Source organism: Stigmatopora argus, chromosome 11 (assembly GCF_051989625.1).
Source record: "Stigmatopora argus isolate UIUO_Sarg chromosome 11, RoL_Sarg_1.0, whole genome shotgun sequence".
Classification (NCBI taxonomy): domain Eukaryota; kingdom Metazoa; phylum Chordata; class Actinopteri; order Syngnathiformes; family Syngnathidae; genus Stigmatopora; species Stigmatopora argus.
Genome location: NC_135397.1, coordinates 14,894,915 through 14,921,412, shown reverse-complemented (window position 1 = coordinate 14,921,412; position 26,498 = coordinate 14,894,915). Strand labels below are relative to the sequence as shown.

Sequence of the window (26,498 nt, the reverse complement as noted above, 5' to 3'; positions counted from 1 at the left end):
GACGCTAAATTAAACAAATTAAACAGTTTTAAACAGTGTTAGCCCATTAAAATCGATAATAGCTAACCTTTGTTATTGAAGTCACAGGTTCAAAGACTGCAATAGATATCAGTAACCAGTCATTTCAATTCAAATGGATCGGGCGTCTATCTCTGTCAAATGACATTGAAACATGATCATTTATTGCCAGCAAATTTCCAGGATTACTTTGTGGAGAGAACGTGGTGGCGACAAGGGAGTGATGTAATTACATCAAACATGGCAACTGGCGCAGGTGGTAATATATGCTAATGAGTCATTTCTGGGGCTCCACAATCTGGATATGAATGTATTTAAAGTGAAAAGCAGCAAAACAAGCCCAGCAGCACTCTTTCTTTCTTTCTTTAACAAAGTCGCGTGCTTGAATAGATGTAAACATTTTACAAATGCTAATCAGATAACTCGAGGAGGCCCTCCAGTGTACACTTGTTTATAATGTTTAGACGTTTACATTGTAGTTCTCTTCTCATGAGATTGAACAAACATTTTCTTCATGAATTACAATAACTTTCTAATGGATGTAATTCAATTTATAAGGGGAAACAATACGTGCTATTTTGCATACTTAGAATAATAACTCCATAATAAAATATATACAATCAATTTTCATATTGATTATGAAAAAATAAGTCTATTTGGGGTCACTGTGTAAAATTGTGAATCAGTGGTGTAGGGGACCCTGAAGATGAAAAAATTGTATGTAGATGAATGTATTTTCACGACTATAAGACAGACGCACATAAAAGTCTTAAATTTTCTCCAAAATAGACAGGGCGCCTTATAATGCAGTGCGCTTTATATATGGACCAATACTAAAATTGTTATCACGATAAAATAAAATAAATCAGCCGGTCGACCAAACGTCCTGGGACCAAACGTCTTTCGACGAAACGTCTGAGTACCAAATAGATCAGTCGATAGGGTACGCCATCCTCTACAGCTCTCACAACTACGGCAAGCAGCCCCCGACTCTACTATTTTCCCTGTAGAAAAACTACTGTGCAGTGACTGCTGGGATATGTTGTTCTTTTGTCAATACACCCAATGGATTGCGGCCTGTATACATCGACATCAACACAGCTTTACGAAGGGTGGCAGGCAGCGCCGGGCTAATTACGCTAGTTACTAGCTAGCTACTATTTGCGAATGGATTGTGGTCTGTATACATCGACATCAACACAGCTTTACGAAGCATGAAAAGCAGCGTTGGAAAAGTTATGCTAGCTACTAGCTAGCTACTATTTGCGAATGGATTGTGGCCTGTATTCATCGACATCAACACAGCCTTAGGAAGCATGGAAAGCAGTGTTGGAAATGTTACGCTAGCTACTATTTGCGAATGGATTGTGGCCTGTATACATCGACATCAACACAGCCTTAGGAAGCAAGGAAAGCAGTGTTGGAAATGTTACGCTAGCTACTAGCTAGCTACTATTTGCAAATGGATTATGGCCGCCTGGACGAACGTATAAAACTCAGCGTTTTCGATGACTCATTTGGACAATTGTTCAATTCGGACACTGAAAATGAGGACTTTGATGGATTTGTGGGTGATGATGACGTGAGTACATTGTAAAATGCCTAAATAAAGTACAACCGAACTCAGTTTTGCTTCCGTTGCCTTTTTAGCGTGTGGGTGTAGCGTGTATGTTTAAGCTGGTATATGTTTTGCCATGCCTGGCTGCGTCTATAAAAACGGTGCGTCCTTTGTGTGTGTAAAATACAGAAATAGCACTCGTTATTGACACTGCGGCTAAAAATACGATGTGCCGTATAGTCGTGAAAATACGGTATTCCGTGTCTTTATCATGCGACGTGTTGAAATACGAACTAGAAAGTGAGTCAGAGTAGGAAGTAAGTCCCGAAGAACATGAGACTTTAGTGTACAAATTCATATTGGAGGCTGAAACACCATAACACAATCCCCATGATTGAGAGAAAGAGGAGAGCTCGACACGGAAAAAAATTGAACTCCATTAAAATTGGATCTACTGAATGGTAAACATCTTATATTTACAACCCTTGACTCTAGAAGCAAGGATGGTGATTGAAAAACTAATAATTTACCATCTGAAATTAAAATCCGTTTTTTAAAATTGTGCACTTTAAAACTGTTTTCGCGCTTGTTTGTTTTGTATTACAAAGAAAGCCAGAGTTCTGCGGGTTCTAGAGTAGCATGCAACTCTTTAATGCGGCCCAAGTGGCTGCCTGGAGCTTTTTCAAAAATCCCTAGGGGGAATTTAGACTGTCCAATCAGCTTACCATTATTTTTGGAATGTGGGAGGAAACCGGAGTACCCGGAGGAAACCCATGCAGGCCTTGAGAGAACATGCAAACTCCACACAGCTAGACTGACCTGGACTTGAACCCAGTGCTAACCACTCTCTCCACCAGGTCGCCCTATTTTTTTAAATATAATAATTTATTATTTGTTTTTAATGGACACTGATGAATTTGAGTGTAGTGAGGAAAATGTAACGTTTCTTGGAGTGAATCATTTGCATTCTCTGCCAATGGGGAATGATTGGCTGACTGTTCCCTTTGTAGAGAGAAGTTCTCAAATAATGAAGAGTCATGTGGAATGAGCTATGCATGTTTTAGAAGAAACAGTTAGTCTAGCCGCTAGACTCTAGCGCAGGGGTCCCCAAACTTTTTCCTGTGAGAGCCACATTACTTTTCCCTTCTCTGATGTGGGGCCGGTGTCAGTTTGTAACAGAAAAAGTGTGACGATCGTAGGGGAGCTTAAAATTTTTATTGTTTTCCAGAAAGCCACACATAACCAAATAACCCTTTCCAGGTTCTTTACAGAAAAAAAGTCAGGAAACAAATAATAACACTATTAATGAAATGAATAATAACTAAATAACCCTCTCTGAGTTCTTCACAGAAAAAACAGGAAATAAATAACACAATTTATGAAATAAATAATAACTAAATAACTCTCTCTGGGTTCTTCATAGAAAAAAAAAGCCATGGAACATTAACTTTCTGTTGTGCCATGCACAATCTTCTCCCTTTGCTCTGAAGTTTATGCATGACACCACAACCGTCATTACAGAATCCCACGTCAACATTTTGCAGCACAGTGCTTGCTGGTGGATTCGGCAGTGTACTCGTAGCGGGGCGGTGAGACCCCTTTTTTCCAACTCCCGGTTCATGCGTCCCATTATTAGACCGCGAGTTTCGGCCACCATGCTAGGAGCCCCGTCAGTCGTGATGCTAGCTAGCTTTGACCAGTCCAGGTCCAACTTCTCCATGGTTTGGCACACTGTCAAAAATATCCTCTCCTGTTGTAGTCCCTTTGAGACTTTGGAGGGCTGCCAGATCCTAGCAAATCTCAAAGTTTGCACTAACTCCACGAATAAAAATGAGCAGTTGCGCTGTGTCTTGCACGTCCGTGCTTTCATCCAGTGCTAATGAAAAAAAGTCAAATTCTTTCATCTTCTGCTGCAGCTGGGCATATACATTACTCCCGATTTCTTCAACGCGTCTGGTCATTGTACTCACCGACAGACTTACGGCATTAAATGCATCTTTCTTCTCGGGACACACTTCCTCCACGACAACATCCATACATTTCTTAAAAAACTCTCCGTCAGTGAAAGGCTTACCGTTGCTTGCTATCAGTTTAGCAACCCGAAAGCTGGCCCAAACGGATGCCTGGTTCAGCTGAGCTTGGCGTAGAAATGTAGTCTGCTGAGATAATAGTCCAACTTTTAGCTTTGAGAGTTTGTCTGCTCGTATTTGGCCTTGCACGCTATCGTACTTGTCTTTGTGACGGGATTCATAGTGCCGGCGAAGATTGTATTCTTTGAATACTGCCACCGTCTCTTGACAGATGAGACAAACAGCCTTTTCTTTGCATTGAAAAAAATAATAATCGTTTGTCCACTGCAGGTTAAATACCCTGCATTCTGAATCAATTTTTCTCTTAACTAACCTTTTCGCCATTATTCCGTTCTCAAACAAGTTCAGGTTGCACAGTTTTTATATGCTTGAATAGCATCGCAATAGTGATGGCCCCAGGGCTCCGCCCTCACCTGCGATCGTCCAGATGTCTCGCTAACACTCTGCTCGCGCATGCAACGGTGGAAGTGCCCCATGCATCAAAGGGAAACACTCTCCCCGCGCATGTCACCAAAGAAGCAATGCGAAGGCCCGCTTCACTGGGATGATTTGTGGACTCAGCAGGGGTGCAATGAACCAAACACAAGATTAAAACGTCCCAGTCTTCAAGCCCAAATAGGAAAAAAATCTGATAGCGTCTCTGGTATTGTTCAGAGGGCCGGTCCAAATGTGCCGGCGGGCCGTATCCGGATCGACATCAACACAGCCTTAGGAAGCAAGGAAAGCAGTGTTGGAAATGTTACGCTAGCTACTAGCTAGCTACTATTTGCAAATGGATTATGGCCGCCTGGACGAACGTATAAAACTCAGCGTTTTCGATGACTCATTTGGACAATTGTTCAATTCGGACACTGAAAATGAGGACTTTGATGGATTTGTGGGTGATGATGACGTGAGTACATTGTAAAATGCCTAAATAAAGTACAACCGAACTCAGTTTTGCTTCCGTTGCCTTTTTAGCGTGTGGGTGTAGCGTGTATGTTTAAGCTGGTATATGTTTTGCCATGCCTGGCTGCGTCTATAAAAACGGTGCGTCCTTTGTGTGTGTAAAATACAGAAATAGCACTCGTTATTGACACTGCGGCTAAAAATACGATGTGCCGTATAGTCGTGAAAATACGGTATTCCGTGTCTTTATCATGCGACGTGTTGAAATACGAACTAGAAAGTGAGTCAGAGTAGGAAGTAAGTCCCGAAGAACATGAGACTTTAGTGTACAAATTCATATTGGAGGCTGAAACACCATAACACAATCCCCATGATTGAGAGAAAGAGGAGAGCTCGACACGGAAAAAAATTGAACTCCATTAAAATTGGATCTACTGAATGGTAAACATCTTATATTTACAACCCTTGACTCTAGAAGCAAGGATGGTGATTGAAAAACTAATAATTTACCATCTGAAATTAAAATCCGTTTTTTAAAATTGTGCACTTTAAAACTGTTTTCGCGCTTGTTTGTTTTGTATTACAAAGAAAGCCAGAGTTCTGCGGGTTCTAGAGTAGCATGCAACTCTTTAATGCGGCCCAAGTGGCTGCCTGGAGCTTTTTCAAAAATCCCTAGGGGGAATTTAGACTGTCCAATCAGCTTACCATTATTTTTGGAATGTGGGAGGAAACCGGAGTACCCGGAGGAAACCCATGCAGGCCTTGAGAGAACATGCAAACTCCACACAGCTAGACTGACCTGGACTTGAACCCAGTGCTAACCACTCTCTCCACCAGGTCGCCCTATTTTTTTAAATATAATAATTTATTATTTGTTTTTAATGGACACTGATGAATTTGAGTGTAGTGAGGAAAATGTAACGTTTCTTGGAGTGAATCATTTGCATTCTCTGCCAATGGGGAATGATTGGCTGACTGTTCCCTTTGTAGAGAGAAGTTCTCAAATAATGAAGAGTCATGTGGAATGAGCTATGCATGTTTTAGAAGAAACAGTTAGTCTAGCCGCTAGACTCTAGCGCAGGGGTCCCCAAACTTTTTCCTGTGAGAGCCACATTACTTTTCCCTTCTCTGATGTGGGGCCGGTGTCAGTTTGTAACAGAAAAAGTGTGACGATCGTAGGGGAGCTTAAAATTTTTATTGTTTTCCAGAAAGCCACACATAACCAAATAACCCTTTCCAGGTTCTTTACAGAAAAAAAGTCAGGAAACAAATAATAACACTATTAATGAAATGAATAATAACTAAATAACCCTCTCTGAGTTCTTCACAGAAAAAACAGGAAATAAATAACACAATTTATGAAATAAATAATAACTAAATAACTCTCTCTGGGTTCTTCATAGAAAAAAAAAGCCATGGAACATTAACTTTCTGTTGTGCCATGCACAATCTTCTCCCTTTGCTCTGAAGTTTATGCACGACACCACAACCGTCATTACAGAATCCCACGTCAACATTTTGCAGCACAGTGCTTGCTGGTGGATTCGGCAGTGTACTCGTAGCGGGGCGGTGAGACCCCTTTTTTCCAACTCCCGGTTCATGCGTCCCATTATTAGACCGCGAGTTTCGGCCACCATGCTAGGAGCCCCGTCAGTCGTGATGCTAGCTAGCTTTGACCAGTCCAGGTCCAACTTCTCCATGGTTTGGCACACTGTCAAAAATATCCTCTCCTGTTGTAGTCCCTTTGAGACTTTGGAGGGCTGCCAGATCCTAGCAAATCTCAAAGTTTGCACTAACTCCACGAATAAAAATGAGCAGTTGCGCTGTGTCTTGCACGTCCGTGCTTTCATCCAGTGCTAATGAAAAAAAGTCAAATTCTTTCATCTTCTGCTGCAGCTGGGCATATACATTACTCCCGATTTCTTCAACGCGTCTGGTCATTGTACTCACCGACAGACTTACGGCATTAAATGCATCTTTCTTCTCGGGACACACTTCCTCCACGACAACATCCATACATTTCTTAAAAAACTCTCCGTCAGTGAAAGGCTTACCGTTGCTTGCTATCAGTTTAGCAACCCGAAAGCTGGCCCAAACGGATGCCTGGTTCAGCTGAGCTTGGCGTAGAAATGTAGTCTGCTGAGATAATAGTCCAACTTTTAGCTTTGAGAGTTTGTCTGCTCGTATTTGGCCTTGCACGCTATCGTACTTGTCTTTGTGACGGGATTCATAGTGCCGGCGAAGATTGTATTCTTTGAATACTGCCACCGTCTCTTGACAGATGAGACAAACAGCCTTTTCTTTGCATTGAAAAAAATAATAATCGTTTGTCCACTGCAGGTTAAATACCCTGCATTCTGAATCAATTTTTCTCTTAACTAACCTTTTCGCCATTATTCCGTTCTCAAACAAGTTCAGGTTGCACAGTTTTTATATGCTTGAATAGCATCGCAATAGTGATGGCCCCAGGGCTCCGCCCTCACCTGCGATCGTCCAGATGTCTCGCTAACACTCTGCTCGCGCATGCAACGGTGGAAGTGCCCCATGCATCAAAGGGAAACACTCTCCCCGCGCATGTCACCAAAGAAGCAATGCGAAGGCCCGCTTCACTGGGATGATTTGTGGACTCAGCAGGGGTGCAATGAACCAAACACAAGATTAAAACGTCCCAGTCTTCAAGCCCAAATAGGAAAAAAATCTGATAGCGTCTCTGGTATTGTTCAGAGGGCCGGTCCAAATGTGCCGGCGGGCCGTATCCGGATCGACATCAACACAGCCTTAGGAAGCAAGGAAAGCAGTGTTGGAAATGTTACGCTAGCTACTAGCTAGCTACTATTTGCAAATGGATTATGGCCGCCTGGACGAACGTATAAAACTCAGCGTTTTCGATGACTCATTTGGACAATTGTTCAATTCGGACACTGAAAATGAGGACTTTGATGGATTTGTGGGTGATGATGACGTGAGTACATTGTAAAATGCCTAAATAAAGTACAACCGAACTCAGTTTTGCTTCCGTTGCCTTTTTAGCGTGTGGGTGTAGCGTGTATGTTTAAGCTGGTATATGTTTTGCCATGCCTGGCTGCGTCTATAAAAACGGTGCGTCCTTTGTGTGTGTAAAATACAGAAATAGCACTCGTTATTGACACTGCGGCTAAAAATACGATGTGCCGTATAGTCGTGAAAATACGGTATTCCGTGTCTTTATCATGCGACGTGTTGAAATACGAACTAGAAAGTGAGTCAGAGTAGGAAGTAAGTCCCGAAGAACATGAGACTTTAGTGTACAAATTCATATTGGAGGCTGAAACACCATAACACAATCCCCATGATTGAGAGAAAGAGGAGAGCTCGACACGGAAAAAAATTGAACTCCATTAAAATTGGATCTACTGAATGGTAAACATCTTATATTTACAACCCTTGACTCTAGAAGCAAGGATGGTGATTGAAAAACTAATAATTTACCATCTGAAATTAAAATCCGTTTTTTAAAATTGTGCACTTTAAAACTGTTTTCGCGCTTGTTTGTTTTGTATTACAAAGAAAGCCAGAGTTCTGCGGGTTCTAGAGTAGCATGCAACTCTTTAATGCGGCCCAAGTGGCTGCCTGGAGCTTTTTCAAAAATCCCTAGGGGGAATTTAGACTGTCCAATCAGCTTACCATTATTTTTGGAATGTGGGAGGAAACCGGAGTACCCGGAGGAAACCCATGCAGGCCTTGAGAGAACATGCAAACTCCACACAGCTAGACTGACCTGGACTTGAACCCAGTGCTAACCACTCTCTCCACCAGGTCGCCCTATTTTTTTAAATATAATAATTTATTATTTGTTTTTAATGGACACTGATGAATTTGAGTGTAGTGAGGAAAATGTAACGTTTCTTGGAGTGAATCATTTGCATTCTCTGCCAATGGGGAATGATTGGCTGACTGTTCCCTTTGTAGAGAGAAGTTCTCAAATAATGAAGAGTCATGTGGAATGAGCTATGCATGTTTTAGAAGAAACAGTTAGTCTAGCCGCTAGACTCTAGCGCAGGGGTCCCCAAACTTTTTCCTGTGAGAGCCACATTACTTTTCCCTTCTCTGATGTGGGGCCGGTGTCAGTTTGTAACAGAAAAAGTGTGACGATCGTAGGGGAGCTTAAAATTTTTATTGTTTTCCAGAAAGCCACACATAACCAAATAACCCTTTCCAGGTTCTTTACAGAAAAAAAGTCAGGAAACAAATAATAACACTATTAATGAAATGAATAATAACTAAATAACCCTCTCTGAGTTCTTCACAGAAAAAACAGGAAATAAATAACACAATTTATGAAATAAATAATAACTAAATAACTCTCTCTGGGTTCTTCATAGAAAAAAAAAGCCATGGAACATTAACTTTCTGTTGTGCCATGCACAATCTTCTCCCTTTGCTCTGAAGTTTATGCACGACACCACAACCGTCATTACAGAATCCCACGTCAACATTTTGCAGCACAGTGCTTGCTGGTGGATTCGGCAGTGTACTCGTAGCGGGGCGGTGAGACCCCTTTTTTCCAACTCCCGGTTCATGCGTCCCATTATTAGACCGCGAGTTTCGGCCACCATGCTAGGAGCCCCGTCAGTCGTGATGCTAGCTAGCTTTGACCAGTCCAGGTCCAACTTCTCCATGGTTTGGCACACTGTCAAAAATATCCTCTCCTGTTGTAGTCCCTTTGAGACTTTGGAGGGCTGCCAGATCCTAGCAAATCTCAAAGTTTGCACTAACTCCACGAATAAAAATGAGCAGTTGCGCTGTGTCTTGCACGTCCGTGCTTTCATCCAGTGCTAATGAAAAAAAGTCAAATTCTTTCATCTTCTGCTGCAGCTGGGCATATACATTACTCCCGATTTCTTCAACGCGTCTGGTCATTGTACTCACCGACAGACTTACGGCATTAAATGCATCTTTCTTCTCGGGACACACTTCCTCCACGACAACATCCATACATTTCTTAAAAAACTCTCCGTCAGTGAAAGGCTTACCGTTGCTTGCTATCAGTTTAGCAACCCGAAAGCTGGCCCAAACGGATGCCTGGTTCAGCTGAGCTTGGCGTAGAAATGTAGTCTGCTGAGATAATAGTCCAACTTTTAGCTTTGAGAGTTTGTCTGCTCGTATTTGGCCTTGCACGCTATCGTACTTGTCTTTGTGACGGGATTCATAGTGCCGGCGAAGATTGTATTCTTTGAATACTGCCACCGTCTCTTGACAGATGAGACAAACAGCCTTTTCTTTGCATTGAAAAAAATAATAATCGTTTGTCCACTGCAGGTTAAATACCCTGCATTCTGAATCAATTTTTCTCTTAACTAACCTTTTCGCCATTATTCCGTTCTCAAACAAGTTCAGGTTGCACAGTTTTTATATGCTTGAATAGCATCGCAATAGTGATGGCCCCAGGGCTCCGCCCTCACCTGCGATCGTCCAGATGTCTCGCTAACACTCTGCTCGCGCATGCAACGGTGGAAGTGCCCCATGCATCAAAGGGAAACACTCTCCCCGCGCATGTCACCAAAGAAGCAATGCGAAGGCCCGCTTCACTGGGATGATTTGTGGACTCAGCAGGGGTGCAATGAACCAAACACAAGATTAAAACGTCCCAGTCTTCAAGCCCAAATAGGAAAAAAATCTGATAGCGTCTCTGGTATTGTTCAGAGGGCCGGTCCAAATGTGCCGGCGGGCCGTATCCGGATCGACATCAACACAGCCTTAGGAAGCAAGGAAAGCAGTGTTGGAAATGTTACGCTAGCTACTAGCTAGCTACTATTTGCAAATGGATTATGGCCGCCTGGACGAACGTATAAAACTCAGCGTTTTCGATGACTCATTTGGACAATTGTTCAATTCGGACACTGAAAATGAGGACTTTGATGGATTTGTGGGTGATGATGACGTGAGTACATTGTAAAATGCCTAAATAAAGTACAACCGAACTCAGTTTTGCTTCCGTTGCCTTTTTAGCGTGTGGGTGTAGCGTGTATGTTTAAGCTGGTATATGTTTTGCCATGCCTGGCTGCGTCTATAAAAACGGTGCGTCCTTTGTGTGTGTAAAATACAGAAATAGCACTCGTTATTGACACTGCGGCTAAAAATACGATGTGCCGTATAGTCGTGAAAATACGGTATTCCGTGTCTTTATCATGCGACGTGTTGAAATACGAACTAGAAAGTGAGTCAGAGTAGGAAGTAAGTCCCGAAGAACATGAAACTTTAGTGTACAAATTCATATTGGAGGCTGAAACACCATAACACAATCCCCATGATTGAGAGAAAGAGGAGAGCTCGACACGGAAAAAAATTGAACTCCATTAAAATTGGATCTACTGAATGGTAAACATCTTATATTTACAACCCTTGACTCTAGAAGCAAGGATGGTGATTGAAAAACTAATAATTTACCATCTGAAATTAAAATCCGTTTTTTAAAATTGTGCACTTTAAAACTGTTTTCGCGCTTGTTTGTTTTGTATTACAAAGAAAGCCAGAGTTCTGCGGGTTCTAGAGTAGCATGCAACTCTTTAATGCGGCCCAAGTGGCTGCCTGGAGCTTTTTCAAAAATCCCTAGGGGGAATTTAGACTGTCCAATCAGCTTACCATTATTTTTGGAATGTGGGAGGAAACCGGAGTACCCGGAGGAAACCCATGCAGGCCTTGAGAGAACATGCAAACTCCACACAGCTAGACTGACCTGGACTTGAACCCAGTGCTAACCACTCTCTCCACCAGGTCGCCCTATTTTTTTAAATATAATAATTTATTATTTGTTTTTAATGGACACTGATGAATTTGAGTGTAGTGAGGAAAATGTAACGTTTCTTGGAGTGAATCATTTGCATTCTCTGCCAATGGGGAATGATTGGCTGACTGTTCCCTTTGTAGAGAGAAGTTCTCAAATAATGAAGAGTCATGTGGAATGAGCTATGCATGTTTTAGAAGAAACAGTTAGTCTAGCCGCTAGACTCTAGCGCAGGGGTCCCCAAACTTTTTCCTGTGAGAGCCACATTACTTTTCCCTTCTCTGATGTGGGGCCGGTGTCAGTTTGTAACAGAAAAAGTGTGACGATCGTAGGGGAGCTTAAAATTTTTATTGTTTTCCAGAAAGCCACACATAACCAAATAACCCTTTCCAGGTTCTTTACAGAAAAAAAGTCAGGAAACAAATAATAACACTATTAATGAAATGAATAATAACTAAATAACCCTCTCTGAGTTCTTCACAGAAAAAACAGGAAATAAATAACACAATTTATGAAATAAATAATAACTAAATAACTCTCTCTGGGTTCTTCATAGAAAAAAAAAGCCATGGAACATTAACTTTCTGTTGTGCCATGCACAATCTTCTCCCTTTGCTCTGAAGTTTATGCACGACACCACAACCGTCATTACAGAATCCCACGTCAACATTTTGCAGCACAGTGCTTGCTGGTGGATTCGGCAGTGTACTCGTAGCGGGGCGGTGAGACCCCTTTTTTCCAACTCCCGGTTCATGCGTCCCATTATTAGACCGCGAGTTTCGGCCACCATGCTAGGAGCCCCGTCAGTCGTGATGCTAGCTAGCTTTGACCAGTCCAGGTCCAACTTCTCCATGGTTTGGCACACTGTCAAAAATATCCTCTCCTGTTGTAGTCCCTTTGAGACTTTGGAGGGCTGCCAGATCCTAGCAAATCTCAAAGTTTGCACTAACTCCACGAATAAAAATGAGCAGTTGCGCTGTGTCTTGCACGTCCGTGCTTTCATCCAGTGCTAATGAAAAAAAGTCAAATTCTTTCATCTTCTGCTGCAGCTGGGCATATACATTACTCCCGATTTCTTCAACGCGTCTGGTCATTGTACTCACCGACAGACTTACGGCATTAAATGCATCTTTCTTCTCGGGACACACTTCCTCCACGACAACATCCATACATTTCTTAAAAAACTCTCCGTCAGTGAAAGGCTTACCGTTGCTTGCTATCAGTTTAGCAACCCGAAAGCTGGCCCAAACGGATGCCTGGTTCAGCTGAGCTTGGCGTAGAAATGTAGTCTGCTGAGATAATAGTCCAACTTTTAGCTTTGAGAGTTTGTCTGCTCGTATTTGGCCTTGCACGCTATCGTACTTGTCTTTGTGACGGGATTCATAGTGCCGGCGAAGATTGTATTCTTTGAATACTGCCACCGTCTCTTGACAGATGAGACAAACAGCCTTTTCTTTGCATTGAAAAAAATAATAATCGTTTGTCCACTGCAGGTTAAATACCCTGCATTCTGAATCAATTTTTCTCTTAACTAACCTTTTCGCCATTATTCCGTTCTCAAACAAGTTCAGGTTGCACAGTTTTTATATGCTTGAATAGCATCGCAATAGTGATGGCCCCAGGGCTCCGCCCTCACCTGCGATCGTCCAGATGTCTCGCTAACACTCTGCTCGCGCATGCAACGGTGGAAGTGCCCCATGCATCAAAGGGAAACACTCTCCCCGCGCATGTCACCAAAGAAGCAATGCGAAGGCCCGCTTCACTGGGATGATTTGTGGACTCAGCAGGGGTGCAATGAACCAAACACAAGATTAAAACGTCCCAGTCTTCAAGCCCAAATAGGAAAAAAATCTGATAGCGTCTCTGGTATTGTTCAGAGGGCCGGTCCAAATGTGCCGGCGGGCCGTATCCGGATCGACATCAACACAGCCTTAGGAAGCAAGGAAAGCAGTGTTGGAAATGTTACGCTAGCTACTAGCTAGCTACTATTTGCAAATGGATTATGGCCGCCTGGACGAACGTATAAAACTCAGCGTTTTCGATGACTCATTTGGACAATTGTTCAATTCGGACACTGAAAATGAGGACTTTGATGGATTTGTGGGTGATGATGACGTGAGTACATTGTAAAATGCCTAAATAAAGTACAACCGAACTCAGTTTTGCTTCCGTTGCCTTTTTAGCGTGTGGGTGTAGCGTGTATGTTTAAGCTGGTATATGTTTTGCCATGCCTGGCTGCGTCTATAAAAACGGTGCGTCCTTTGTGTGTGTAAAATACAGAAATAGCACTCGTTATTGACACTGCGGCTAAAAATACGATGTGCCGTATAGTCGTGAAAATACGGTATTCCGTGTCTTTATCATGCGACGTGTTGAAATACGAACTAGAAAGTGAGTCAGAGTAGGAAGTAAGTCCCGAAGAACATGAGACTTTAGTGTACAAATTCATATTGGAGGCTGAAACACCATAACACAATCCCCATGATTGAGAGAAAGAGGAGAGCTCGACACGGAAAAAAATTGAACTCCATTAAAATTGGATCTACTGAATGGTAAACATCTTATATTTACAACCCTTGACTCTAGAAGCAAGGATGGTGATTGAAAAACTAATAATTTACCATCTGAAATTAAAATCCGTTTTTTAAAATTGTGCACTTTAAAACTGTTTTCGCGCTTGTTTGTTTTGTATTACAAAGAAAGCCAGAGTTCTGCGGGTTCTAGAGTAGCATGCAACTCTTTAATGCGGCCCAAGTGGCTGCCTGGAGCTTTTTCAAAAATCCCTAGGGGGAATTTAGACTGTCCAATCAGCTTACCATTATTTTTGGAATGTGGGAGGAAACCGGAGTACCCGGAGGAAACCCATGCAGGCCTTGAGAGAACATGCAAACTCCACACAGCTAGACTGACCTGGACTTGAACCCAGTGCTAACCACTCTCTCCACCAGGTCGCCCTATTTTTTTAAATATAATAATTTATTATTTGTTTTTAATGGACACTGATGAATTTGAGTGTAGTGAGGAAAATGTAACGTTTCTTGGAGTGAATCATTTGCATTCTCTGCCAATGGGGAATGATTGGCTGACTGTTCCCTTTGTAGAGAGAAGTTCTCAAATAATGAAGAGTCATGTGGAATGAGCTATGCATGTTTTAGAAGAAACAGTTAGTCTAGCCGCTAGACTCTAGCGCAGGGGTCCCCAAACTTTTTCCTGTGAGAGCCACATTACTTTTCCCTTCTCTGATGTGGGGCCGGTGTCAGTTTGTAACAGAAAAAGTGTGACGATCGTAGGGGAGCTTAAAATTTTTATTGTTTTCCAGAAAGCCACACATAACCAAATAACCCTTTCCAGGTTCTTTACAGAAAAAAAGTCAGGAAACAAATAATAACACTATTAATGAAATGAATAATAACTAAATAACCCTCTCTGAGTTCTTCACAGAAAAAACAGGAAATAAATAACACAATTTATGAAATAAATAATAACTAAATAACTCTCTCTGGGTTCTTCATAGAAAAAAAAAGCCATGGAACATTAACTTTCTGTTGTGCCATGCACAATCTTCTCCCTTTGCTCTGAAGTTTATGCACGACACCACAACCGTCATTACAGAATCCCACGTCAACATTTTGCAGCACAGTGCTTGCTGGTGGATTCGGCAGTGTACTCGTAGCGGGGCGGTGAGACCCCTTTTTTCCAACTCCCGGTTCATGCGTCCCATTATTAGACCGCGAGTTTCGGCCACCATGCTAGGAGCCCCGTCAGTCGTGATGCTAGCTAGCTTTGACCAGTCCAGGTCCAACTTCTCCATGGTTTGGCACACTGTCAAAAATATCCTCTCCTGTTGTAGTCCCTTTGAGACTTTGGAGGGCTGCCAGATCCTAGCAAATCTCAAAGTTTGCACTAACTCCACGAATAAAAATGAGCAGTTGCGCTGTGTCTTGCACGTCCGTGCTTTCATCCAGTGCTAATGAAAAAAAGTCAAATTCTTTCATCTTCTGCTGCAGCTGGGCATATACATTACTCCCGATTTCTTCAACGCGTCTGGTCATTGTACTCACCGACAGACTTACGGCATTAAATGCATCTTTCTTCTCGGGACACACTTCCTCCACGACAACATCCATACATTTCTTAAAAAACTCTCCGTCAGTGAAAGGCTTACCGTTGCTTGCTATCAGTTTAGCAACCCGAAAGCTGGCCCAAACGGATGCCTGGTTCAGCTGAGCTTGGCGTAGAAATGTAGTCTGCTGAGATAATAGTCCAACTTTTAGCTTTGAGAGTTTGTCTGCTCGTATTTGGCCTTGCACGCTATCGTACTTGTCTTTGTGACGGGATTCATAGTGCCGGCGAAGATTGTATTCTTTGAATACTGCCACCGTCTCTTGACAGATGAGACAAACAGCCTTTTCTTTGCATTGAAAAAAATAATAATCGTTTGTCCACTGCAGGTTAAATACCCTGCATTCTGAATCAATTTTTCTCTTAACTAACCTTTTCGCCATTATTCCGTTCTCAAACAAGTTCAGGTTGCACAGTTTTTATATGCTTGAATAGCATCGCAATAGTGATGGCCCCAGGGCTCCGCCCTCACCTGCGATCGTCCAGATGTCTCGCTAACACTCTGCTCGCGCATGCAACGGTGGAAGTGCCCCATGCATCAAAGGGAAACACTCTCCCCGCGCATGTCACCAAAGAAGCAATGCGAAGGCCCGCTTCACTGGGATGATTTGTGGACTCAGCAGGGGTGCAATGAACCAAACACAAGATTAAAACGTCCCAGTCTTCAAGCCCAAATAGGAAAAAAAATCTGATAGCGTCTCTGGTATTGTTCAGAGGGCCGGTCCAAATGTGCCGGCGGGCCGTATCCGGCCCGCGGGCCGTAGTTTGGTGACCCCTGCTCTAGCGGAACCTTTGATTAGTTGTGTAAAGTTAAAATTAGTTAACAGTGATTTGAACTGTTTCTTATTTGATTTGTCGAGCCAATTAATATTTAAATCTCCAAACAAGTAAACTTCATTTCTTGTGTCAGATTCCCCAAGTAGGGTCCGAAGCTCTACATACAATGCATTAGAAGCGGATGGAGATCTATATACATACCAATGGGAGTTATTGACATTTGTGGAAATAGTGATATTTTAAGACTGATACATTCGAGGTAGTGGACACAAACGCATTCTATCTGTTCACACTTTAAATGTTCCCTAACATAGAACATAAGTGCTCTGGTTAAGGAATAAGTTATGAGCGACGACTGCATCTAGACCAGTGGTCTCAAACCGGTCCTCAAAGGGCTGCAGTGGGTGCAGGTTTTCATTCCAACTCAACAAGAGGATACCTTTTGCAAGTGTAATCAGTTACTCAGTTGATTGCAGCCAGGTGCTACTTATTTTAGAAGACACCTGATTGGTTAAAATGTTGCCACTGGATCGGTTTGAACAAAAACCAGGACCCACTGCGGCCCTCGCCGGAATCGGTTTGAGACACCTGATCTAGACACTGCTGTGTGAAGTGTAAAGCATCATTAATTCGAGACCGCTTATCATCAGCTAAGATGATGTGAATGACCTCGAGCGTCTTACACCAAACCCATACCTGTCAACTTATACGTTTTTCCGGTATTTTATAAGTTTTTGATCATTTCAAATGGTGTACGCAGTATAACAACTTTGGTACCGATCTCGTTTTACCCATTTCGGCTCTGATCTGGATCGTCTCAGCAAGCAATGTACCCTGACAGTCAATCCGTCAGCATCATACAGCGACAGCTACAGAATCTTGAATTTAGTGCATATAAAAAGACGCACCGACTGATTGGGCCTCCCGGCCAATTTGGGGAAAATTTTAGACTCTGAAGTGCACCCCTTTTGATTAAATATGTGCCGTGTTGTGTTTGTACGGTTTATTATCGCTTAATAAGGGGAATTGCAATCATTAATAAGAGAAGCAATTGGCAGAGGCTGACAGGTATGCAAACCACCTGTTGTTAAGTCACAACCCAAAATACCACTAGGGACCTTCATGAAAGACCCTAACTAAAACAGAAGCAAATGGAGGCAAGTCCAGTACTTGCCAGCTTTGTTTTGGACCAGATGAACTCGTGAGTATCTTTCCCTCCTGCAAGAATGCCAGAAGTGCTCACAGACGAGACGGAAGTTCACAGAAGGTAAAATCGGGCTACTTGTGGAGAACACTTCCCTGCATGACTACTGGTTCCTTGGAAGAGTGGTTGAGGCTCTACCAGATTTGAGACGTGTCGTGCGGAGAGTCAGGATAAAGACCAAGACCAGTATACTGGAGAGACCAGTGAACAACCTTTCCTTGCTTGAAAAAGCAGCAGAAGAACACGGAACTTTGTGAAAACAGTTCACCAGTTCATCATGTGTTCATCTTCCATACCGCCCCTCCTCGAAAGGGCTGCAGGGGTTGCTGGAGCCAAACCCAGTTGACATCGGGCAAAAGGCAGACTACACCCTAGATTGGTCGTCTGTCAGTCGTAGGGCACACAGAGAGACCGACAACCACTCAGACTGCTACTGAGTGGGAATAGAACCCAGACCTTCTGCACCAAAGTCAGGCGGAAGAACCACTGGACCATCGAGTGGCTTCGATAAAAGTTCAGTTGTACTTATTTTGTTAGTTGTTGAGATTATTTTTTGAAATTTGTAAGTTAATAATTTAGGGGCCAGGTAATATATGAGTAAATGTTTGATTGTTTGATGCAAACATAAGTATTTTTTCATCAAGGTAGGTCAAGAGCATATTCACACCCACATTGCTAACCTAGCAAGGCCGCTGATGTGAATACAAACCAGTGAACTCTGATGCAGAGAACACAGCTGGTCCAAGACCTCAGTGTTTGGGTGGTCTTGGTTTGCGTCTGCACAGTGGTGCAAACAAGTTCTGAAATCACACACCTTTTGGCATGAAATAGGCTTCCTTAGCCACAGGCATAATGGGAAATGTTGTTTTGCTAGCATCTGTAATTTTTTTTACTTCCATATTTTCTCCTCCCAGACTGTTTTGCCCAATCATTGAACAATGTTTGGACATGTGTGGGTTTCTTGTCAAGTCCTGGGTTCTTGCATGAATTGCAATGTGAAAATGAACCTCACCAAACCAAAGTGTCAACAGTATACACAAATATAAAAGAACTGGCCAGGAGGGAAGATGGAAGGGAGGTATAAAGGTGGAAATACATTTGGAACTACTTTTCTCAACATAAAAGGCACACTGCCAAATTTTTCACTTCGTAATGCATTTATAGTCGCAACAAAGACGATATTATGCATCAACCCATTTTAATTTCAATTACTAACCACTTGTATGTACCCAATGCATTTCTTTGCTCCAGTAGATAGATCCACATGTTAAGCATGTAGTAGTTCAAGCATGCAAAATTTGTTTATATCCCATATGTCAGTTTACCATATATGAGCGTTACCTGGATGCATACACAGAACTGATTTGTAATTGGCTAATTGCTGGAGGAGGGCATATCGGTCATAAACGTAAAATCAAAACAATCCTTTGTAACTTTGCAAATGGGAAAATCAAGACTTTATCATTGAGAACCAGGTTGGAACTATTTGCAATAAAACACGTCCATTTAATGTCTAAGCCTAAGGGAATATATGGGACATTTAATTCATAATCAAAGTGCAATCTTACACATGGATCATTTAAAGTTAAGGCAAATCAAAACCACAGTTTGCTTATGTTTTAAATTCCTGTGTAGATTACATATATCTGACAGCGCTGCACTGATAATTGCAATTTTTGCCTGATTCACAGAGAGGTGATTCCTCCTAATGAGTACTACAAGGACCACCACATAAGTCACCATATTGGTTTTGCTTCATAAATTGAGACAGAGATGGTTGTTGTCGTCATGGTTACCCCAAGAATTACGTTAAAAGTGGATTTTCCCAGTGCGGGGAGTGTGCCATATGCTTGCCAGGAGGATAAAAAAAACCTGTGCAAGGCCTTCCATCAAAGACGCCAATGAAAATATGAACATCACGGTGGGTACAAGACTTCTGCTACTAGAGCCAAATTTAGATCAAACACAAAGTGGATGGACAAGACCGTGCGTGTGTGTGTGTGTGTGTGTGTGTGTGTGTGTGTGTGTGTGTGTGTGTGTTCATGCTAATAATTGTGACATATAATTTATTTTCATGAAGCAATTTAGATGCCGTTGATGTCGGGTGCTTTCCGAGTCACATGTACTGTAAATAAATATAGAACTAGTATGAATTTGGCAAAATGTTAATGCAAATTAACATTTTGATGTTTGGGTGTGTGGCTGTGTGAGAAACACACACATCCTCGAGTGGTGTGAATGAGTGTGTCAAATTGCAAATTTTGGACTGACTGAAGGAAGTGTAATGCACATATCAAGTTGTAAATAGTCATCATTATCAAGTACATATATGACAGACTAAGTATAAAATGGAATTGAGCAGGGGGAGTGGTAAAAACAAAAACAAAAAAATGTGAGCGTAAATCAAAGCTCGTAGTGCAGGGGTCTCAAACTTGCGGCCCGCGGGCCAACTGCGGCCCGCGGGACGATAATTTGCGGCCCCCGTCTTAATATGAAAGATCGATGTTTTTTTTTTTTTTTTTTTTTTTTTTTTTTTTTTTTTACCCCTTTCCCCATGATGGCGCCGTTTAAGTGGCAGACAGTGGCAGTAGCTCTGTCCACTCATGTTTTTCTTGTTTTACAGCATGCTTTACATGAAAAATTAGAGGGAACATTGACATGCACCTGCTTGTGGCAGGTGTGATACTGGTGTGCCGATAGCGAGCAATGATGATGTCGTGACCGGATGATTCGCCTAAAGACGTTTCGCCAACGGACGTTTGACAGACGGACAGGTCGTACTAGTATTTGTTAGTTTAATGATTAAATACAAATACTAGTATTTGTATTTAATCATTAAACACTGTTTTCAGCTGGATTTGACCGAATTTGAGAGCATTTTGAGGTTGAAAAACTTGTACACACACGATCCGGCGGGGCGAGCGTTCGAATCCCGTTTCGGCGAAACCTCCGTTCGGCCGAATGAATGTTCGGTGGAACGTCCATTCGGCGACCTGCCCGTCTGTCAAACGGCCGTCGGCGAAACGTCTTTAGGCGAATCATCCGAGTACCGATGATGTCGCTCACACTGGTACTCAGTGCGCTCAGGGAGGTTGTCTTTCTGCTCAGACCAACAAAAAATTAGAGGGAACTTTGGTTCGGAGCTGAATGAACCAATCACGGTGAGGTATACGGCTCTGGAGGGCGGGACATCGGCCGGGCTGTCCAGTGCCTCGCTCACTCACTCATTCATTCCTCCAATTAGCTGGGCGGAGGAGAAGCCGTGAGGCCGATCCCTCCGCTCGGCGCGCACACTCCTCCGCTGCTCTCAGCATAGAACTGAATGAGGCGCTATGATCCGTGATCCAGCCTGTGTCAGTGTCTGTAGCCATCTCCACGATTGAAACGGAGAGCGAAAGTGCACATGCGCCACAAACCCGCGCGACTGAATGTGAAAGATCAACCCGAGACTCATTCCAAGTGGAAAAACATATTACAGAGCCCCAGAGATGTCTCTTTCAAAGCCTGCCGTGAAGAGAAAGGTCGGTGATGAGCACAGACAGTTTCAAGAAAAGTGGGGAGTGCAATATTTCTTTGTTGAACACAGGGGCACCCCGACGTGTCTCATTTACACTGAAAAAGTTGCGGTGCACAAGGAATACAATTTGAAACGTAATTGTACTATGAGACATGCTGAGGAGTACGAAAAATACCAGGGAGATGAGAGAGCCAACCAGGTTGGCAGTCTTAAAACACGTCTTCTGAGGCAACAGGATCTCTTCAAGAAGGCTACCAAAGACAGTAATGCAGCAGTCAAAGCTAGCTACGCCGTTTGTGAGTTGATTGATCCTGTGCTAAGTGATCCCAAATGGCTCATGGACTTGGCTTTTCTTGTTGATATCACACATGAGCTTAATGTACTGAACAAGAAGCTACAAGGCCAGGGGCAACTTGTCAGTGCTGCCTATGACAACGTGAGAGCATTCTGCACTAAACTTGTGTTATGGAAAGCCCAGCTCTCTCAGACAAACCTTTGCCATTTCCCAGCATGCAAGGCTCTCGTGGATGCAGGCACACCATTCAATGGTGAGAAGTATGTTGAGGCCATTTCGAAGCTACAGGAGGAATTTGATCACAGATTTGCAGACTTCAAGACACACAAAGCCACATTTCAAATTTTTGCGGACCCCTTCTCCTTTGATGTGCAAAATGCCCCTCCTGAGCTTCAAATGGAGCTCATTGACCTGCAGTGCAACTCTGCACTCAAAGCCAAGTTCAGGGAGGTGAGTGGAGAAGCAGACAAGCTTGGGCAATTTTTGAGAGAGTTGACCCATAGCTTCCCTGAACTTTCCCGAAGGTTCAAGCGGAACATGTGCCTTTTTGGGAGCACATACTTGTGTGAGAAGCTCTTCTCCACCTTGAACTTCAATAAGTCCAAGTACAGGTCCAGACTTACTGATGAGCATCTTCAAGCTCTACTGAGGGTCTCCACTGCTTCCTCCCTCAAGCCAAATGTGACTATGTGAGAAGAAGCGCTGCCAGGTCTCTAGCAGCAAGGAGTAGGCAAAAGAAGCCGTGTTCAGAATATTTCATGTTCAATGTTCCATTCAAGTTCAGAAAGTTAAAGGTTAAAGAGCTGTTAATACAGACATTTGAAACGGAATAAAAATAATTCATTTTCTCTACTTAGCCAGCCAGTGTATATCTACTGTATGCTCATTAGTATTATTTGGTTTTATATTACTGATTGATTTATTTTTATTCATCTTTAAGTTAATTTATTTAATTCATTATTTTTTGTTAAAAAATAAAGATATTTGATAATGTTGGAAAGTTTTATCAGTGCTTTTCTTGTGGAAATCCTGATGCGGCCCAGTCTCACCCAGACTCGGCCTCTAGCGGCCCCCAGGTAAATTGAGTTCGAGACCCCTGTCGTAGTGTATGTATCACTGTTAACACTCACCTGGCATCTTTCATCCTCTTCAGCTGCCGACTCTCCCGAGAGGAGGTCGCGCGCCCCTGCCATCTGGCCCGCTTTCTGTCATTATTAAACCAGGAGGGGTTGGATCTGTGGGGGAAGCCTACATACACAGAAAAAGAAACGACCAAATATAAAAGTTTTAATTATTCTCTCTTTGGAATATCAAAGCAAGTAGAAAAATGTTTGTTATTGATTTCGTAACAAAATTATCGTCTCATCTCATCTCGTTTTCTGAACTGCTTTATCCTCATTAGGGTCGCGGGGGGTGCTGGAGACAATCCCAGCTGTCTCCGGGCCAGAGGCGGGGGACACCCTGAAACGTTGGCCAGCCAATCGTAAGGGCACAACGAGACGGAGGACAACCACTCACACTCACACCCATATCTAGGGGCAATTTAAAGTGTCCAATCAGCCTACCATGCATGTTTTTAGAACGTGGAAGGAAACCGGAGTACAACATAACAATAGTTAAATGTAAATATACATAATAGTGTTTATATTTAAATGTGATGAATTTCACGTAAGCATGGTGAAGTAATCATTTTAATGTAGTAAATTTCAAGTGTAAAATTAATTAAAAAGGACAAAGTAAAATGGGAATTTCACATTTTTATGTAGGAAGTTTCTCTTTTTAAATGTGATATTTACCCTTAAACATAGTAAATCTACTTATTTAACGTAGCAAATTTTTGTTATTTATAAATTCAAATAAATTACGTGTTATGATGTCACAAGCGTTTAAACATGATAAAGATGACCTGAGGTGATAAACACTATACATTTTCTGTGTTATATTTTGCATTATAACGTAGTAGTAAATTTAATGTTACACTACGAAACATTTGGTACTGTGGTCGAGTGGTTACCACATCCGTCTCACTTCCTGTGTGGAGTGTGCAAGTTATCACAGTGCCTGCCTGGGTTTCCTCCCACATCCCAAAATCTTGCACAGTAGGCTGGTTGAGCACTCTAACTTCTTCCTAGATATGAGTGTGAGCATGAATGTTTGTTCATCTCCTGTGCCCTGCGATTGGCTGGCAACCAACTAAGTGTGTAGGGTCTAGCATAGGGGTCGGGAACCTTTTTGACACAGAGAGCCATAAACAATTCCTATTTTCAAATTTTATTCCTTGAGAGCCATACTCAAAATTAAAGAGTAAAACTGTGAAAATGAGATGTGATTTTGGGGGGGGGGGAGTAATTTTACCACTTTTAAAGTACTATAAATGAATTCTTTTGACAACACTGTTACCCAGTTGCTAATCAATGAAAATATGCATGCAGAAAAGTCTAATGAAAAAAAAAAGATGATTGATGTTAGAGGAAGTGGGAGCGCCATAGTGCCGACGTGACGCTCCTATTGGTGCATTCAGGACTCGGCTCTGTCACCAGCAGTTTAAATACATAGTTTACCTCACAGGTTAGCAAAGAGCCACATGCACCCATCAGAAGAGCCACATATGGCTCCCAAGCCATAGGTTCCCTACCCCTGGTCTAGCACAACCAAGGAAAATGCAAATATGAAACTCACTTCATGTAAGACTCATCACTTTACATTGCAAAGTTTGTACCAAAGTAGACCGAGAAAAACATAACGTTAAAATTTGAAATTTCTCACAATTTCTCACAAAACAAACTGCATATTTATTTATTTACTCATCTATTATTTTTTATTTATTTATAAGTCTTCAATTTCTTTTCCTGTGTCTGTGTTTTCACCTTCTTGCTACTGCAACAGTGAATTTCTCGAGTACGGGATAAATAAAATTTAATCTAATCTAATCTAATATATAGTAACTTTGACTTCCACAGGATGTGAATATTATCACATTAAAACTTTACCTTGATCAAATTATAAAGTGACATTTCACGCTTTTGGCAAAACGGCAGAAAAACATCCAAAAAGTTATACAAATCATGGTGATGGCAAAGTGTTTTCCCTTCTATCTAGCTCTCAGAATTCAAACAGACAAAATAGTGTGTGCATACGTGCTTGCTCGCATTTACGTGTGTGCATGAATGGGCGTGTACCTAATGATCTGTCTGATCACGTGACCAAACCTCCTTCTCACCCAACCCAACACACATGCATCTCAAGTGCCTAAAAGTGCATATGTGCCAAATTCATCTTAATGTGCCAGCCATGCTCTTGCATATTCATAAAAATATGACATGACTGTCGCTCCACATGGGAATTTATGGCTTTTCCTCAACCAAGCAAATGAAGGAGGTGGGGATGTGATGAGGGTGGTGGGGCGCAACAGAGGCGGGGATCTGAATATTTGATCATGTGAGCACTCTACGGGACATTTACCATCAGCTGTGCTATTATAAACACAATAAAGCAGGCGTCCAATGAAAAGGGCTTCTCTCGTTCTTCACAAAGATGTTTTTGGTTCACGAACTGCAAAATGGTACAACAGTGGTTATCATATCTGCCTCACCAGTTAGAGGTTTGGGGTCCAAACCCCTCTACATGTTGAATAGTCACCATTGTTGACTTTTGTTTGTCACACTTGTGCTTTGGTTTTCCCTCATCTAAGGCCTTTAGCGCTTCCTTTGCCAGTGAAACGTCCACCAGGATTCTGCTTGATAGCCATCCATCCGTTCCGTCTGATGGGAAGCTTGGGGAAGAATCCCAGCTCGGAGACTGACTTGGCACGAAGTTCTCCTCTTCAGAGAAGCCACATTTTAGCCGTCACCCATTAGCCTGAGGCTGTTGGCACACTATGAGATGGAGACAGCATTGGCTTTATCAGGGGGATACGATCCAGTTCAGATCTCCAAGCGGTATACAGTAAATAAATGATCAAACCCAGAAAGCAGGAGATGATGGCATTCAAACTATAACTGCTACAATTTTTTGATACTTGATTGATCATGATTGTTTTTGTCGAATAATCGGCTCATATATCAGACAATGAAAATAAGCATTTGGAACATTTTGAGGTTACCAATGTCTCAAAATGATTCTTCAGTTATCCAAATAATTGTTGAGTAATTTAATAAGCAATTAGGTGATTTATTATGGCAGCTCTAATCTCTACTATAACAAGGGCGATGAATGAGTTATGATTGACACCTTAGAGATGCATTGCTTCGAGGCTTCACAGGAGTTATTATTTGTTTACTTATCTTCTTGGAAAACTGGCGTTCACCCAACACGCTCCTCTTCCAGACCTACACTTGTCCTGATCCCCCGACGATCAGGTCCCCAATTTAACTCGTCATAAACACCAGCAGCTGGTCGGGCAAGTAGCCACGCATTCTTGACTTTTTGGGGGAGCGACGCAAAGCCTGCGCGTAAAGAAATTTTGCACAATTAGCTTCTTAATTGGCTATAAACAAGCCAGGCGTCACTGAAGGTGGTAGAGACACAAGAGAGTCGCTGGAAAAGACCCAAAAGCCGCACAGGCCTCACAGTGAATCGCTGAGGAGTCATGCAGAAGATGTGTGTGCCAAAAACGGGTGGGAAGAGGCGCCCCCAGAAGGTTTTATAGGCGTGACTGCTACGCACAAAACAATTATTATTATTATGATGAGGAAAAAAAAGGTGTAGAGGTTCACTCGCCTGAATCCGGTGCAGGCAGGCACAGGCTCGATTCCCACTGGTGGTGGTATGATTGTGAGTGCATATGGTTTATGGTTAAAAGCATAGCCGATAGTGCAGTGGTTCCTACGCCTGACTTTGGGGTCGGCAGTCTGGGTTTGATTCCCTTTCGGTGGCAGTGTGATTGTGAGAGTGAGTGGTCGTCTGTCTCTCTGTGTGCCCTACGGCTGGCTGGTGACCAGTCTAGGGCAGGGGTGGGCAAACTATTCCACAAAGGGTCGCAGTGGGCACAGGTTTTAATTCCAACCCATAAAGATTCCACCTTTTCGCCAATCTGGTGTCCTGTAAGTGCAATCAGTGGATTGCAGTCAGGTGCTTCTTGTTTTCTGCAGAAATCTCATTGGTTAAAGTGCCTTTGCTGGATCGGTTGCAACAAAAACCTGCACCCACAGCGGCCCTTGAGGACCGGTTTGCGCACCCCTGGTCTAGGGTGTAGTCTGCTGAAGTCAGCTGGGTTAGGCTCCAGCAACCCATGCAACCCTTTCGAGGATGCGCTATGTATGGAAGA

At 42.6% G+C, this 26,498-nt stretch overlaps 1 long non-coding RNA gene across 3 annotated transcripts in view; it reads right to left on the bottom strand.

Annotated features, from left to right (window-relative positions):
- The window catches only part of LOC144085039 (uncharacterized), a 48,461-nt gene that overhangs the window by 21,020 nt on the left and 943 nt on the right, over window positions 1–26,498 (bottom strand). For all 3 annotated transcript variants that reach the window (XR_013303996.1, XR_013303995.1, XR_013303994.1), the window contains exons 2-4: window positions 24,872–25,677; window positions 24,695–24,784; window positions 22,363–22,480 (exon numbers count right to left, since the gene is read on the bottom strand). This is a non-coding gene — a long non-coding RNA (uncharacterized LOC144085039). The remainder of the gene's footprint in view (window positions 1–22,362; window positions 22,481–24,694; window positions 24,785–24,871; window positions 25,678–26,498) is intronic.